The following is a 16,084-nucleotide window of genomic DNA, read 5'->3' on the forward strand; positions in this document are numbered from 1 at the left end:
AGACCAAACAGTGATCTATTTGTTCTCGTCTCCACAACAGCAAACTTAGGAAAGGGCAAGTTTTACAATGGAAATTAAGTGAAAAAAAAAGTTATTTGGAACAGAGAGAGGAGGAGTGAAGAAGGGAGAAGGAATATAGCTTTTAAGGACATGCCAGCCAATATCACGCAACATTCTCTTTAAACAAAGTCCATATTGAATGCAAATACATGCCTACTTTCTGTCTGGTTCTTGACATGTGCCACAACTCAAAAGTTCTATTATATTGCATTATGAGAATCATGTGCCCTAAGAAACTACACAAATATATCATAAATATATTTTTAGTTAGTTCAAAAGTATTTTCAATACAAAATCCATAATATATTTCCTTCTAGATTTTGCTGTATAATATAACAATGCATTTATGGGAGTTTTGCAACATGCTCTCAGAACTTCCTAATTGCTACTCTAGAAATAAGCCTCAAAGCTTTGAATATCCCATCTTAAAATAAAGTTCTGGTTCTTTGCTTTGAAGACTGATAGTCAATCTATTTCCAAAGAAAAACCTGTAGAGAACGTGTTGACGCAGTCTTCTGGACAAATTTTTCCTCTTCTAACAACGTTACCCATGTGTATTTTTCTAACAAGGTCCAGAAACAACCAACAACTCCCTTTATAGGGCTCCATCATAATGCAACCTCAGAAAGAACAATAAATTAACAAATCTGTTGCCAAAAATTAAAAGTTGTTTGTTTCTAGTATCTCCCAGACGGAAAACACTTTTGTTAAATTATTGCAAGTGAAATTAGGCAGCTTGTTAGTGAAGCCTAATCATTCATTAGCATTTTAAATTCCTGCAAAGGGACAAAATACTTCAGTATCCGAAGTATTAACAGCTAATGTTTTTTGTTTGTCTGTAAATATCTAAAGTCTGTATCAGACGTCAGCTAAAAGAACACTGGGTAAAACTTTTTGCTTTTTCAAAAGTCCTTAGAGCTCACAATATTCCTCTTTTCTGATGCTTTTATTAGTCTTTCCCTTCACCCTTTTGATTATTTTCAACAACACATCTATCTCACATAAGAGAAAAAATTACAGCTCTGCCCGTGGCAAGATCATTTTGTTTTCCTTTGACGTAGCTCTCGGTATTTGCTATGAATGAGTAAGTTTCTGCCAATATACTTACCCAAATTTGGCAAATTTGGATAGCTGAATTTGTCGTATAGACACTCCATACATTAGCTCAACATTACACTACAAATCCATACACAAAGGGATAGGGGGGGAACAGAATTATGGATGAAGGTATCAAATGTTTATTAATAAAGTATTATGACTTGTCCTGATTTAATAGCAGGAAGTAAATGAGATTCAGATGATCAAGACAGAGCTGAATCTAACACTAGATTCTCATCTAGTTAAATGAAGAACTGCAGCACATAAAGCAAGTGGTTAAGCATCATCACAGAGAGACTATGAAAGAAAAACCGAGAACTAGACTGTTCTCTGTGCAACAATTATGGAGACTTTGGAAAAAGCTGAGATCACAGAAAGATCCCAAAAGACCTTCCCAGAATTTGAAGTCTTTGCCAGATTATCTAAATTACAGATTTCAGTGACTTTGGTATCTGACATCTGTGGGCAAGCCATGCACTTATATTATTCTCCACTTTATACTGCTCACTGAGGAAGGGAAAAAGCTTTCAGCATCACAGTCATGTGTGGATTTAGCTGGTGGGGTACAAGCCAATATGCTGTTACTGAGTCAATTACATGCTATTTTTGCTGCTTTTACTGTGGGAGAGGGTATCTTACAAGACTGAGGCAAAGCACACATCTCAAACCATTACAGACCTATGAAGCAGAGACTGAAAGACAGAGCCTTTTGCCCTGTGCCTACTGTGCCATTAAGTTTTAGAGGAATGGTAAGTTACTGATCAGTCTCAAAATGTACTAGAAGCTGATGAGTAAAGACTCCAACTTCTACAAATTGACTCAGAGATTTCTAAGAGTCAAAGTGTGAATTGCAACAAAGGTTTAAAAAAAGGTTTCAATCATGAACAAAACAAATATAACCCCTTCTTGCCTTCAGCTTCCTACCTTTTCAGACTTTTGCTTGTAGCTTTTGAGACAATTATGCTTTTTAAAAAAAAAAAATCACAGCAATGGCATGAACTCATATAACCCTGCTAGCAGTCTCCTAGAAGTATGAAATGCTGCAACAAAATGTATAGACAATAACACAATATATCATCTTCCTGCTCTGTGAGCAGTGTTCATTTCAAGAGCATTTTCAAAGCACCAATACCATAACGCTAAGTACTAATAAGCTGGGCAGGCAGGCTCTCACCATGCTAATTAACTCACCTATGGGGTTCTAGTTAGAGCCCACATGCACAATTCCAAAAGCTTTTCCCTCCCCTCCTACTCCTTTGTCTAATATTTTTTCACTGTAATCACACTCAGGAAGAAAATTATAAAGCCCAGCATGACAAGTGTGTCTTGCCTCAACTAAAACTATTAAGAAATAATAAAAAGCAGGATTGAGAGGCATGGATGTAGAAAGGCTTTTGCCCTTATAGAAACAGAAAAATAAGTTAAACTGTTGAAGGCCATTTGATGAGGGAAATGTATGCCTTCTGTTTTTCTCAGTGAGAGTTTCAAGGATTTCCACAGCTCATTTGCTGCAGAGGTCAAATCCAATCCATGAACTTTCCTCCAAACATACAGTCTTTTTACTACAGCCATACACGACAGTCATCTCCCTCTTGCCCATCTACAGAAGACTAATCACTCCAGGGTGCAGCTTAGTATAAATGGCTATAACAAGGGCTTTGCACAGCAAGAGCAGCAAGAGCCATCCCCAAAATGTCCACAACAAAGCCTGTTCTCAGATTTCCCTGTGGAAGCTCTTTAAATCAGGCTTGCTACACATGGCACAGTTCATTTCCAGTCTCTCCTTCCCAATAGGCATGTGTTCAAGACGTATTGTACTGCATTCTCAACTGCTTACCTCCCCAATGTATGATACAAGGATGTGAAAGTAGCTAACTTCCATAAACTGGCATAACCCAGAAACATATATTAATTTGCTAATTGGACTTCTGTAGCAGATGAGAAGGCATACGAAAAGCCTTTTGCTCTCAGGTCCTATCTTTCCATTTTCTGAGTGTAAGAGGAAGAACCTCATACAAATTCTCTATCAAGCAGAAATAGATGCCCTAACTACAGCAAAATCTTTCTTTGAAAACTGAAAATAAACCTTAGAGGAAAAATTCAAAACCCAAGGCTGAAGAGCTGCTTTCTTTTCCCCTTTATTTTTGCTGCTTTCCTGTAACAAATTTCAGTCCACACAACTGCACAGATCCAAATGGGCAGAATTCATCACTACAGAGGAAAGAATGAAAAAAGAAAAAAAAAAGTAAGCTCTCTTACCTCTGAGAAGCATTTCCTTTTGACTGCTCTGGGTTTCCTCTAGATGAAGTTACAACTAGCAGTTCATTGTTGATAGATGCTGACTACAGATCATGTGAATCAGCATGGGCACATCTCAGATTTATAGCTTTATGAAGCATCGCAGAGTAGCAGAACAATTACACAGCATCTGGAAAGTGAATTGAAAAAATATTCAATATGAATTACTTTCATAACTTGTTTTAGTGTTTCAGAGAAAATTACCAACAATGGGATGCCACTAATTATTACATAATCAACATTAGTTAGTGAGATTGGTTTATTATTATAGTTTAAGATTTGTGTGGAGGATAGTGGGGCTGAAGGCAAAAGGAGGCAGTTTTGGTCAACCTATAAATACGAACTTCAGGGAGCAGTTCATGCAAAAGCACTTGCCTTCCAGAATGCCAAGAGGCATTTCTCCTACTACCTTTTATAACTAAACTCCTGCAGATCACTCTATGGGGGCTTCAAAAGGCAAATAAACAAAAAGCCTGGTCAAGAGACTTAAATGCTCTACAAGAAGTATGGACTCCATTATAGGATTTTAAATAGAGAGTGCAGCAATAAAAGTAGGTAATGGATACAGCATCTCGTACTCAGAGATTTTTCTCCTCATATAGACAAAAATTGCTTATAAGTACTTTAATACCACAGATTTCCCTTATTAAATATGGCATTTAGTGAAACAATATTATTGCTAAAGTTCTGAAGATCAAAGTGTAGATCATTAGCATGAATCCATTTTGGTTGTGTTTGAAAACGCATGAACTCGCATAAATCATTAATAAAAGGCACTTTTACATCTCTTCCCACAACTCCTTAGTATTACTTAGTTCTTTCCAGATGTAAGAAGTATTGACTTCAGCTAAAGTCTCTGCTCATTAAGGGTCTCAGTTCAGCTCCCAGCTAAGCTGGCTCCATTACATTAGGGACTAGAATTTCCTATTTTACCCATAGGTACTTTTTATTTAACTAGAGTCCTTATTTACGTCCTTCTTTTTAAAGGAAGAGATGCCCCTTCCCCCCCAAAACCATAATAATAGTGAATCCAAAAAGGCAAAAGAATTCAGTGTATTTTCTCCATATCCAGTTTTATTAGCAGAGTTATTGCCTGGTTGGAGCATCTTTATGATTCAATATATTTCAAAACCACTTTCACAACATATAACAATAGTATTATAAAAATAATTTGTCCTTGAGTTTAATTTTACATCTAGAACATAATGGAACATTTAATATTTATCAAGTCAGCTCCACAAAGTTACTCGATACTGTTCAAGGGGGGAAAAAAAGGGGACAAGGGCATACTTGCATTGGACGGCACAAGACTGCATGTATATATCCAACCTCACTCAGTCATAAAAGCTCACAAAAAAACCCAAACAAACAAACACAAAACTACAAACAAAAAATCCCTAGCCATGGCTTGCTTATTCCACTTATGTTGCTCATTGAGAATGGATGACATCATGAAGGAGCCATACTACTCCTAGCACACAAGGCGATCATGCAGTCTGAAAGAGCATGACATCATACTGTGTGACAAGAGAGACTCAACCCATTTTGATCAAACAGAACTTTCTGATATCAAAACTGTTCTTAGATTTGCCAAAAAAATATTCTTTTAGTACCTAAACAGGCTTTAAATCACCCTACTGGAAAGTAATCCTCCATCCCATAGCAAGCAATATAACTCAAAATGTAAAAGGTGTGAGTCATGGTAATTCAACTTTAAGATTCTGCAATTCTTATCCAGACAAGCTTGTTTCCTCAAGAGAACAAGAGCCCTGAAATCCTGCCCATAAGGCAGTGGTGGAGCACACAGTGGTGTGCTCCAATTAGCAGTGAATCCTCAGCATCAAGAAAAGGTGTTTTAATATTAAAACCAAACACTTTACACAAATCTAAGATACACACAAATATACAATTTTGCATATATATAAATTAAATGACAGTCCTCTTTTCAGTTCTTCATGCTAAGCCAAACAACATTTCCCTGGTTCTTTGTTTGTTTGTTTTGGGGTTTTTTGTTTGTTTGTTTGTTGTTTGTTTGTTTTTTGTGTGTTGGTTTTGGTTTTGTTTTTTTTTTTTTTTAAGTGAAGTAAGGAACATTTGAATAGATTCTGGCACAGTTGTACCCACAGAAACACTCATTCTAGCAGAAGCACAAAGCATGTCGGCAGGACAAGATGGAAATCAAAACAATAATATGCTTTTATTCCACGGTGGAAGCCTTCATTTGGACAAGCGGTTGAGCAGCACAGAACACAATCCCCTCAGTCAGTTTGATTAGCTATGATCCCACTCACTCCCACAAGCCCTTTTAATCACCTCAGGACATTTACAAAATTGGTGCTTGGGATATTAGGAACACTAGATTTCTGTTTCAGAAAGGGTAAAAATGGTGATTTTCAGAATGAAGTCATACTGGTGGTTATAATTAGCTAGTAAAGATAACACCAGTGACCTCTGCTATGTTCAAGGGTTCATAAATAATTAAAAAATAAAATCTTTGTAAGTGCCTGGTTAAACATAGCCATCTAAATCCAATTTAGGCACCTAGATAAGAAGCTTCATTTTAAAAGGCATCTGTTTACTGCCTTTCACAGTGCTTTTCACTGATCATTGATTTACATTTCTTTACCTAACTTTAAGAATTGTTTTCTTTTAATTCAGTGATTTACAGGGGCACCTTTCTGTGCATTAAAGCTTCCATTTTTATTAACAAAAATAAAAGGGGATTGTAAGTCACTGCTACAGCAACAGCATATCAGGCATTCAGAACTGGGGGGGGGGGGGGGGGGGCGGGGGAGCAGAGCAGGAAACAAACCCAAACAAGGACACAGTTCTCCGAGATCACTGTGTACCTAAAACCATCTCCACAAAGGGAAATTATCAAAAGGTCAGACATAAAAAACAGCAACTCATAAATACTAATTAGCATCTTGCCAGTGATTGCATAGTAACATTTACTGATGCATTACTGAATAGCAAAAAAATTAAAAAACAGAGAGCGTGGGTAGATTTAATAATTAATTCCCCCCACGCTAATGAATTTCTGACTATTTCTTCTAATAAGCACAATTATATATTTTACTTCCTTTTTCTTTTCTTCTTCCTTTGTGAGTAACAAACTATCAGTCTGTCTTTCTAAAGCTAAAGGGGAGGGGCGAATATGGCAAATAACATTGTAAAAGTAATTTTTAACAATTCTAAATTTCTAAATCTTTTAATTGTATATAAGTTTTTGTTTCATTACTTGATACTACCAGGATTCTTTGGTGTATAAAACAATAGTAATTTTAAGTTATCCTGTTCGAATTGGCTCATCTTCCCTCAAACCTTCTTCCTAAATTGCACACTTGTAATCCAGTTCATTTATATGTGTGTTAGTATATACATATGTTAATAGCCATCATCCACTATCCCAACAGCTGGGTTGTGGTTAAGGAGAGCTCTTTTTCCCTTCCACAGGTCTAAGCAGACAAAAACGTGTGTTATTCAACAGTTACAGGGTTAGTTATGTCAGGATGTAACTATCTGGATTAAAGCACTGATTTGCAAGCAGCCACAGTGGGCTCGTACACCCTCTTACTGCACAAGGAATAAACAAGATGAAAAGCACAAGAAGAGCTGCCAGAAACATGGCTGAATACAATGCTTTAAAAAAAAAAAAAAAAAAAAAATCACACACAGATCTAGTGACGAGGTGTATTATTAGCACAACATATCACAGTAACTATTAGCTATAGAGGAAGTGACTACAAAGTCAAATCAGAATTTTTTTTTTTTTTTTAACTTCAGCCAAACTATCTTTTCACAGCATTTTGTTACACCAATATATTCTGCAGTCTGATGCTGGAACAGTGTTGATAGAAAAATCACAACAGCAAGACACATGATCCTCTAGGGGCCATATGGAAACAAAATTGCTGCAACATTTGTCAGAACACACAAAAAAATATCCAAGATTCTGATAGGGCCCTATCAGCAAGTGGGTTTCATCCATGGAAAGACAGACTGACATTTTCTATCATAAATATACAGCAAAACCAAACCAAAACCAAACCCCACTCCCAAAGCTTCTAAAACACTTTCAAGATCTCAGGAATAGCATCCCCCATTTAAGACTCGCCAACAACCACCACACAACTCATATATACCCTTCCAAATATCAATGCTTCCCGCCCTTCAGAAAGCACTCAAAAAAAAAGTGGTAGGTGTGAGGGGAGCAGCACTTGAACCACAAAGCCTAGCAGTGTTCTAGAAATCCAAACCTTACAATCGTGTGTCTTTAATTGACATGAAATAAAATCTTCAAAAGCACAAGGCTGGAAAAAAACCCTTCGCACCAGTTGCACATTGCCCAGCACGCACCAACCAGCAATCTTATGTTACTCCAGGATGTTTGGCACTAAAATTTGCTCCTCCCCATTGCAGGAAACAGAAGCACAAAACATAGGCATGACCCAGTCAAGAGCAACTAAAAGCCCGAGATATCAAATTTCTGAGGTGTTCATTCACCATACCCATAATCGTCTCTGCAGGCCGCTGGGAATATACTGCTAGTGGTTCTGGCTTGTCTCTCATATCTTGCAGGCAAGCTTTGGTATGAGTTAAGTAAAGGGACTCTAGAGCCCTCTGGCAGAAAACACACAGGAATGGAAACCCTTCAAAAACCACTTTGTTTCTTCTGGGTTTGGGTAAGGAAGATGATGGCTGCAAGGGAAAACTGATATGCAGAAACCTCTCTCCCACAGTAAAATAATACACGTACTAGTAGGCAGAACCACATCAAGCTGTTTGTCTATTCAGTCATATCCTGCAGACTTAGTCTAGTGAACCTGGCTAAAATCCAACAAGAAAAAGAAAAAGAAAGAAATGGTTGTGTTTTAAAAAAAGCACCCTGTTATCATAAAATCTCTCTTGCTTACTTACAACACTCAAATATAGTAATGGTGCATTCCATATGTGCTATACAATTAGTAAAGTAAAATGTGCGCAGCTGCCACTGAAGAACAATTCATAATAATGGGAGTTGTCTGGCTTTAGTTTGGGGGTTTTGAGGGGTTTCTTTTTGGTCGTTGTTGTTGGGTTTTTTTGTTTTTTAAATCATTATCATCCATCTGCCCTCCAGAAATCTTATGCCATAGAGGGCACCACATTTTGCATAATACATTTTATACCTTGCATTTCACCTTCATGACATACGACATTAATACATAATTAAAGTGACAGCTCTTTCCAATGATGTATTAGTTTGAAAGTTCATATCAGATTGTCCTAGAAAATATGGTACTAAACAGATTAAACTCCAGTAAGGTACTCTGGCCAAGAAGGACTGTCAGGATTGGTTCAACTAACGGACAGGATAGAATAGGATCCAGAAAGAAAAAAAATGTCATGGCTTCTAAATATTTGGAACTAGACAGTTTATACATAGCAGTATGGGTGGCAGGGGGGTGAAACTGCAGGTGCATCTCTGAAACAGTATTTTAACACAGAGTCAAATGCCTTTTATCTCTCCCATTTTCCTCTTTCTGCTAACACTTGTCTACTGAGTTGGAAGGGTCTGGGATTTTGGGGGTTTTTCTCCATTTTGTTTTGAAGGCAAAAAAAAAAAAAAACAAACACCAACACAACAACTTCCTTGTCATTTGCAGAACCACTAGCAGATTTTGCAAAATGCTGCAAGTCAAATACAGTTTTTGTGGCCAAGCACGCCCGCAGTCAGAGGAATGCTGTTACTCCTCCAGTCCCTGAAAGGGAACACAAAGGCTTGTGCTCAGGACAAAGAGCTGAGAAATAAGTATTGTTGAGACCGAACATGGCAGCATGATATAAAGTACAGCTATGAGAATAATGAAGACATAGTCAGCAAGGTAGACTGATTACAGGTCAGTCAGGTAAGCTGTTGAAAGGGAGTGACTTCACGTATTTAGGACACTGTTAACACAGGTTATAGCAAACAGTAGCACAGCCTCCTGGGTATTTCCTAAATCCTTTTAAACCATGATAATTTATTAGGAGGTCTTTTTACAGAGTTCAAAGTTGAAAAGTACTTGCATCTTAATTCCTACCCTGTGTCAGATTTCATCACTTGGTTGACAAAGCTACTAAGAAAACAGAAAATAAAAACATGTCAAATTAATCTGTTAGAGTAGTAGAAGAAATAAGCGCAAGTTGGTGTAATCATTTCAAGTGCTCTCATTCACTCTTCTGACAGAATCAAGACTTTTCTTTGCAATCGACTCCTATTATACTGGGTTTCTTAGGTAAGGTAATAAAGGTTCTGAGTGTTTAGGAAAGGAAGAGGGGAAAAAATCAACATTATGATATAAATTATTTGCTTTGCTCAGCTCATCAGGCTGGAAGGAATGATTTTTGCACCAGATTATTCCATATTGTTTGTAACAAGCCTTAAGTTCAGCAGTACCAAGTCACCCAACAGTCATCTTAAACAGTACAAGGCGCTTTTTTTCCAGAATATATTCGCAAGCACTGAAACTCAGTTTACCTAGTAAAGCAGAAAAATACATTGAACCACTGTCTCCCGTATCCTTGGTGAGTGCTTTAATCACTATTATACAAAAAGAAGAAAATAATCTCTAAAATGAAAACAATTACCTTCCATTCCTGCTTTATTTTGAGGAGAAAAAAAAGTGGCCATTGTTGAGTTTGTGAATAAAAGGCTATTGGTAACTACCCACTATTCCAGTCTACGATTGCCAGGGCAGGGAGGTACCTACCTGCCATCCTTAGTCAGGTGTCAAAGCACCAAAGAGCAATATTAAAAACAACCCATCTTTTCCCATCTTTATAAGGAAGGCTTTAGGTTCCCCTTCTAAGATGTCAGACTCCTAGTCTAAGAAACAAACTCAAGTTTTTGCACCATTAAATTCTTTAGATTTCACTTCATTATGGTTCTTCAAACCCTGTGGCATACTTTTCTACTCCTAAACGAAGTAAGGGAGGGAAAAAAAAAAAAAAGTATTGCTGAACAGTTTCCCTTTCATTCTTGTTAGGAAGACTTCTGAGGTTCCCTTCTTGATCTTTCAAGGAATTACAATTGTTCAATTTACAAGTTACATGACTGCAGGTTCTCTGGAAGTTTAAGACTACTTTTTTTTCTTTTTAACATAAATAAATTGATTCTATTGATTCTACATTTTCTTGCACCTTCAAAGTACAGACCAAGTCATGAATAACCTGTTCATTTGCAAGTAGGAGGAGAAATGGCCTTCTAAATACCATTATTTTAGCATAATGATTATTATGCAAACTAAGTTCCTCTACTGGACAGAATAAAGTGTTAAGAAAACAGTCTCTGAGGAATAATTCTTTTCTCTGTCAGCAACTTCAAAGTGTCCTTTTTTTTTTTCCCTTTAATTGCCTCACAGCGATTACCTTGCATACATTGATCAAAGAGTCACTAGAAATATTCTTCAACATGAAGCAACACAACGATGACAAACCACCCATTCATCCTTAATGCAGGGCAGAGGAAACAACAGTTCATCCCACTGCAGTGAAACCATTGGGGAGGAAAGAATTTTGCATCTTGGACTTTTGAGATGAAGGAAGGTTACACACATCCGTGACATGGCATACTGTGTCTAGAGAGCAGCTCTACAGTTGTTACGCTACAGTTGCAGAGGCCCTTTGGCCAGCATTTCCCAGGCAAGACATATGTCTCACTATGAATGAGACGCTCTCCAGGTCAATGCAGAAGTCTTGGGTCTCATCTAACACAGCCTTCAGCAGAGTAGCAAAGTAGAGATGTGCTGTGGGAGAAGGATGAGCAGCAATTCCTATCTTCTTTACTAATCCCAGCTGAAGTCACTTGTTTGATGTAACATCACATATTAGCTACTTAATTGCTTATTTCCTCCATGGCATTAAACTATTAATACTGCAAGCTTGCTGGCTTTGGTAAATGTACTGCAGTGCAATGTTTTGGTTTGGGTTTTTTTTTTCCTCCTCCCTTCCCTAGAAGCAATTCATTATTTCAGCACATGTGAATCCCATCAAACTACTGCTTTCACAAGAAACAGTTTAGCAGACTATGTAAGCTTATGGAAACCTCCCCCAGAATTAGTTTGCAACCTCTATTTGGCTAGAGGTAAAAAAGCCAAATATGACAGAATGAGAGCTACCCGAGTGACACTTAAATGGGTCACAGTACCACCAGTCATTCCAAGGTCCTCACTACACCCTAACTAAAGATAAGATACACAATTTACTCAAACCACCTGCAGCATATTCACTGCTACTGAGCCAAGATTTTAAAAGTTTGGCAGTAACAGAAGTGGAGGAGGTAAGAGCACAGAGATGTTCAACCAAGCACGTGAGGGGGAACAGTGATAGATTCATCAATATTTCACTCTTCCATGAAGAAATATCACATTGACTTTTTCTTGGTAATTCACAAAACCGTTTGAGATCTTTGGTAGAAGAAATACACACCTATGAAGAAGGTGCTTTAGCTCACCTGCTAAGGTGAGAAAGCGATACGAAAAAGTTTGTTTCACCATTTTTATGTGATAGCCAAAAATGTTAGAGAATTATATTTTGATGTCTATACCATAACAAAAACAATTAAGATTCACAGAATGGAAGAAACTAATGGTGGATGTTTGAGTTTTATTGAAGCTTCTGTAATTTCTACAAATAGCCTAACAGCTTATCTCAAAAATTCTTTGCGATTCCCTGGAAACACATTATCTTTCCTGAACTTCTTTAACCTTGCAGTGTTATTTGAAAAGAAATAATGTACTAAAATAGGCAGGCTTAAGAAGCTTGAATTTTGCATAGTTTGTTACAAAAACATTAGTAGAATTTGACTTAAAAAAATTATTGCTTCTTTGTCCCAAACAGATAACTTGTTCAAGGCAGAAGACCTCTCAAACATTTCACAGACCCTATAAATCTCTCTCATTTGGTCTGCCTGAAAGATGATACTAGTGAATATGGCAGACACAACCAAAAGAGCATATACGTGCTGCCAGTGATTAAGCAAAGTGTTTTCAAACTAGAATGGATGAGGGGGCCTATTTAATATTGGGACTGCTTTCCGACAGTCTTAATTTACACATCAAAAGAGAAATACACTCTAAGATTTTTGTCACCGTAATGGTTTTGCTATTACATTAACTAGCAATTACTACACAATGCAATGCAAGCTGACTAGGCTTTAAGTGCCAAGTCCCAACTTCCAAACCTCCTTAGGCTGTTATTTCAGCGTCTTCCACACTTTGAAGGGAGAAAATTACAAACGTTACAATTGCATAGATTAATAATGGCTAAAAATGCCTACAAATGCTGTTTTCTAGCCTCTATGCAAGGAAGCAGAAAAATATCATTTGTGGTTTAACTTTTTCTCTGTTCTACCCAGTGTTCAAGATTTAAAGCACAGGGGTGGAAGCTGGTAGATGTGTTCTCTTCCTCTCCTCCTCCTCTGAAAGTGCTAGGCTACCCTGGGACAGCTAATTTTGGCATTTGACCAGCTTCACAATAGCACATTGCATTGGATCAGTGCCTTTGGTTGGGGGAAATACAGCCACATAACGTACCTTCTGCGCACTTGGCAAACTTGAGAAATAGCAATCCCTCCAAAAAGCCCCTGTATTCCAAATTTGCAAACTCCTCATCTCCAGGGCAGGAAACATAAAGGAGAGAATTAGGGGGAACACAGAGGTTTCTGCTTGCTCTTCCTCACCTAGAAGGTTGCTGATATTACTGCAGAGCTTGAGAATATTAAGTGTCCCTTCTTTAAAATCAGAAGTTAACTATTTCCCTCAGTGGTTTATGAGATGGCTTTATATGTAAAATCTTCAAGGTCTTTAGACAGAGTCAACCCTATATATGATATTCACTTCTGTAAGTAGCTAAGAATGTTTTCTTTTATGAGCTACTGCAGTAGTTTTCTTTGAACTATAAATACAGAATTCATTAAGAAGAGCGGAGAGCTGCAAAAATCCTGCAAACCTCTACTTCCTAGGAAACACAGCTGTTGTTCCTTCTCTTATGAGGGGGATACTGCTGCTCTCATTTCTGGCTGCAGAGAAGCAGAATCAGGTGCATCTCTTCCAAATTATTTCAAGTCAATTTGTGTAATCCTACAAGTAAAAATTGCAAAGGCCAAGACTTTTCCCAAAAATGCAGAACAGAAGAATTACCTGCATCTTGTCTCCACCTGCATTTCCATAGGACCTAAACCAAAGCAAAGGGTGTTCTTACCCAGCACATCCACTATATAGTGGACTCTTCAGAGTCAGACCCTGTTACCTGTGTGCCCATAATAGCAGGCAGCATTTTTTTGTTATTAAAAAAAAAATAAAATTTCACAAAGGGGGGTTCAGGTGTTTGCCCGTGGCACTTACTCTCTTTCCCCTCCTCCCTAGTCTTTTAACTCTCTGCAATGTCTGTCAAGTCAGAGCTGGAACTGGGAAATCAACAGGAACACCGAAGTTACTCAAAACCCTGCACACATCAGGATCCAGATTGACGAAGTTAGATGAACTGACAAAAGCCACTAAACAAACAAAAAGCCCACAAAAACAACCCCACCACTCACCCAAGAGGTCTTCTAGGTTTCCGCTCATCTATACCAAGCTATTTCCAAATGTGAACTTTTTGTGGCAAGAGGTGACACCTTTTCCCTATTTTTTTTTATTTCAGTTTTGCCTTTCACAATTAGGGGGCATTGCTCATCCAAAACCAGCGTCTATTTTGCTTGCCTTCCACACGAGTCACAATTATGAACTGGCCAACTACAAATACTCAGCTTTGATTTGCTGATGTTTCATGCAAAGGTTCAATACTGTTCTGGCATAGCTGGATTCTCCTTCCTATACTTTGATTTGTTCTTCTATGCCCTGGTTCAGCTCTCCCACTGAATGCCTCCAAAGTACTTAATACATTGCTAGACAGACCCTCACCTGATACAAGTCAGTGTTCAACTGTAATTTGCTTTAATAGAATTGCATCTATTTACAGAAATAAATAGCTCATTTCTCTGTTAAGGAATGCAATAAGCATTTGGACATGGCTTTCACTGCAATAACATTTAATATCATATGTCTTTCCTTGCAACCACCAGGTTTTCTTTTCTGTGGTTGTTCAAGTTCTTTTTAATGTGAAGCCAATGTCACCTGCTAAGGTGCATGAGCCAAATACTTCAGTACAGTGACAAAAACATCCTAAAATAGAGACAGGCACTTATATGCAGGCTGATCACAAAACTCCATAATTAATCCTTCAAACAAAATTTCAAAGGGTTGACATCCATTTTTAGTGAATGCATTTTCCAGGCTACTTGATGAAATAGAGTTGAGTTGTAATAAGCTTGAAAGAGAAAAAAGTAAAATAGTCAGATAATGCAGAGTCTGAATGACTTCATATACTTTATATTTATTGTAGTAATTCATGATTCCTAACCAATATAACTTTGCATTCAGTAGAATTTCTTTCAGTTGTTCTCTATAATCACTGCATATACAATGCAGTTCCCACTCAAAAAAAAAAAAAAAGAAAGAAAAGAAAAAAAGAAAAAGAAAAAAGAACAGAACACCCTTAGGTTCCCGCTGCTGGTATTGCTTCCCATCATTAGAAAGATTTTCCTGCTCATCTCATAGAACCAAGTTAATTCATCATCATCGAAGGCCAAATCTAGAGCCGCTGGGAAGACTGACGCTGGTAAACAGACACTGGATCAAGACCCCTGGGTTTTGCAGTAGTTACTCTCAAGCAGGGCTGTTGGCATTGAGCACTCGCAAATGGTCCTTAACTGTTCCTTAATGCTCCTTAAATATCCCCGCGATTTCCTTCCTACACTTCTCATTGCCACTTAGTATTCAAATTCACTGTGCAGAAAATACGACCTGTAAGTAGATACAAATTTAAGCAATCAAAATACATGTAATATGGTTTCTGTCTAGAATAGGATTCTGAAAAGGAAATAAATACAGCAAACAAATGTGTTACATATACAGACATCTGTGGGCCCGTGTTAAACCTCTCCGACAAGGAAGTTTTACTCTTCCTTTTTGAAAATCCCTGATAAAAAAAAAAACCTTTTCTATTAACTTTCTGCAATACGTGGATTCAGCTGCTATCTCTAGAAAAAGATAACATAGACACTTCTCTCCCTCTCAGTCCTCACCACTAGGAATTCATCAGCTGGTTATGCAAAGTACACACATGCAAAAGAATCTTTTTTTCCCTGTTCGCAAAGCTTTCTGCGGTGTAATTTTTCTCCTCTTCAGCATCAGTATCAGCAACATCATACGACATTATTTACCTCAATGTATGGCTTCAGCAGTCTGTTTATTAGACAGCAAGATCAGAAGATCCCTCCAAAGGAAACAGCTAATAGTTCCCCTTGCTATAAATAACTGGATTATTTTTTTTAAGTATTTGTTGACTACATTTTTTTTTTCCAATTTCCAGGAGAAGAAAGAAATAAGTTTTCAGGAAGAGTTAATTATTCCTTTAAATTGATTTTAAAAGACTTGTAGGAAGAGATGAGAACATTTCCCTTGATTTTTTTTGCTATTAAAAAAGTTACTTCCACTAAAAAACGTTGATGTACTCATAAAATAAGTTGGTAACTAATTGCTAACCATCTGCTTTTGGATTCGCCACT

General features: G+C 37.5%; 1 long non-coding RNA gene across 1 annotated transcript in view; it reads right to left on the minus strand.

Annotated features, from left to right (window-relative positions):
• Positions 1 to 16,084, minus strand: part of LOC148050843 (uncharacterized) — a 327,289-nt gene that overhangs the window by 254,633 nt on the left and 56,572 nt on the right. The window contains exon 2 of the long non-coding RNA XR_015700760.1: positions 3,418 to 3,586. This is a non-coding gene — a long non-coding RNA (uncharacterized LOC148050843). The remainder of the gene's footprint in view (positions 1 to 3,417; positions 3,587 to 16,084) is intronic.

The sequence above is a fragment of the Nipponia nippon genome, unplaced genomic scaffold, assembly GCF_047370975.1.
Source record: "Nipponia nippon isolate SJK-2023a ecotype South Korea unplaced genomic scaffold, ASM4737097v1 scaffold_7, whole genome shotgun sequence".
Classification (NCBI taxonomy): domain Eukaryota; kingdom Metazoa; phylum Chordata; class Aves; order Pelecaniformes; family Threskiornithidae; genus Nipponia; species Nipponia nippon.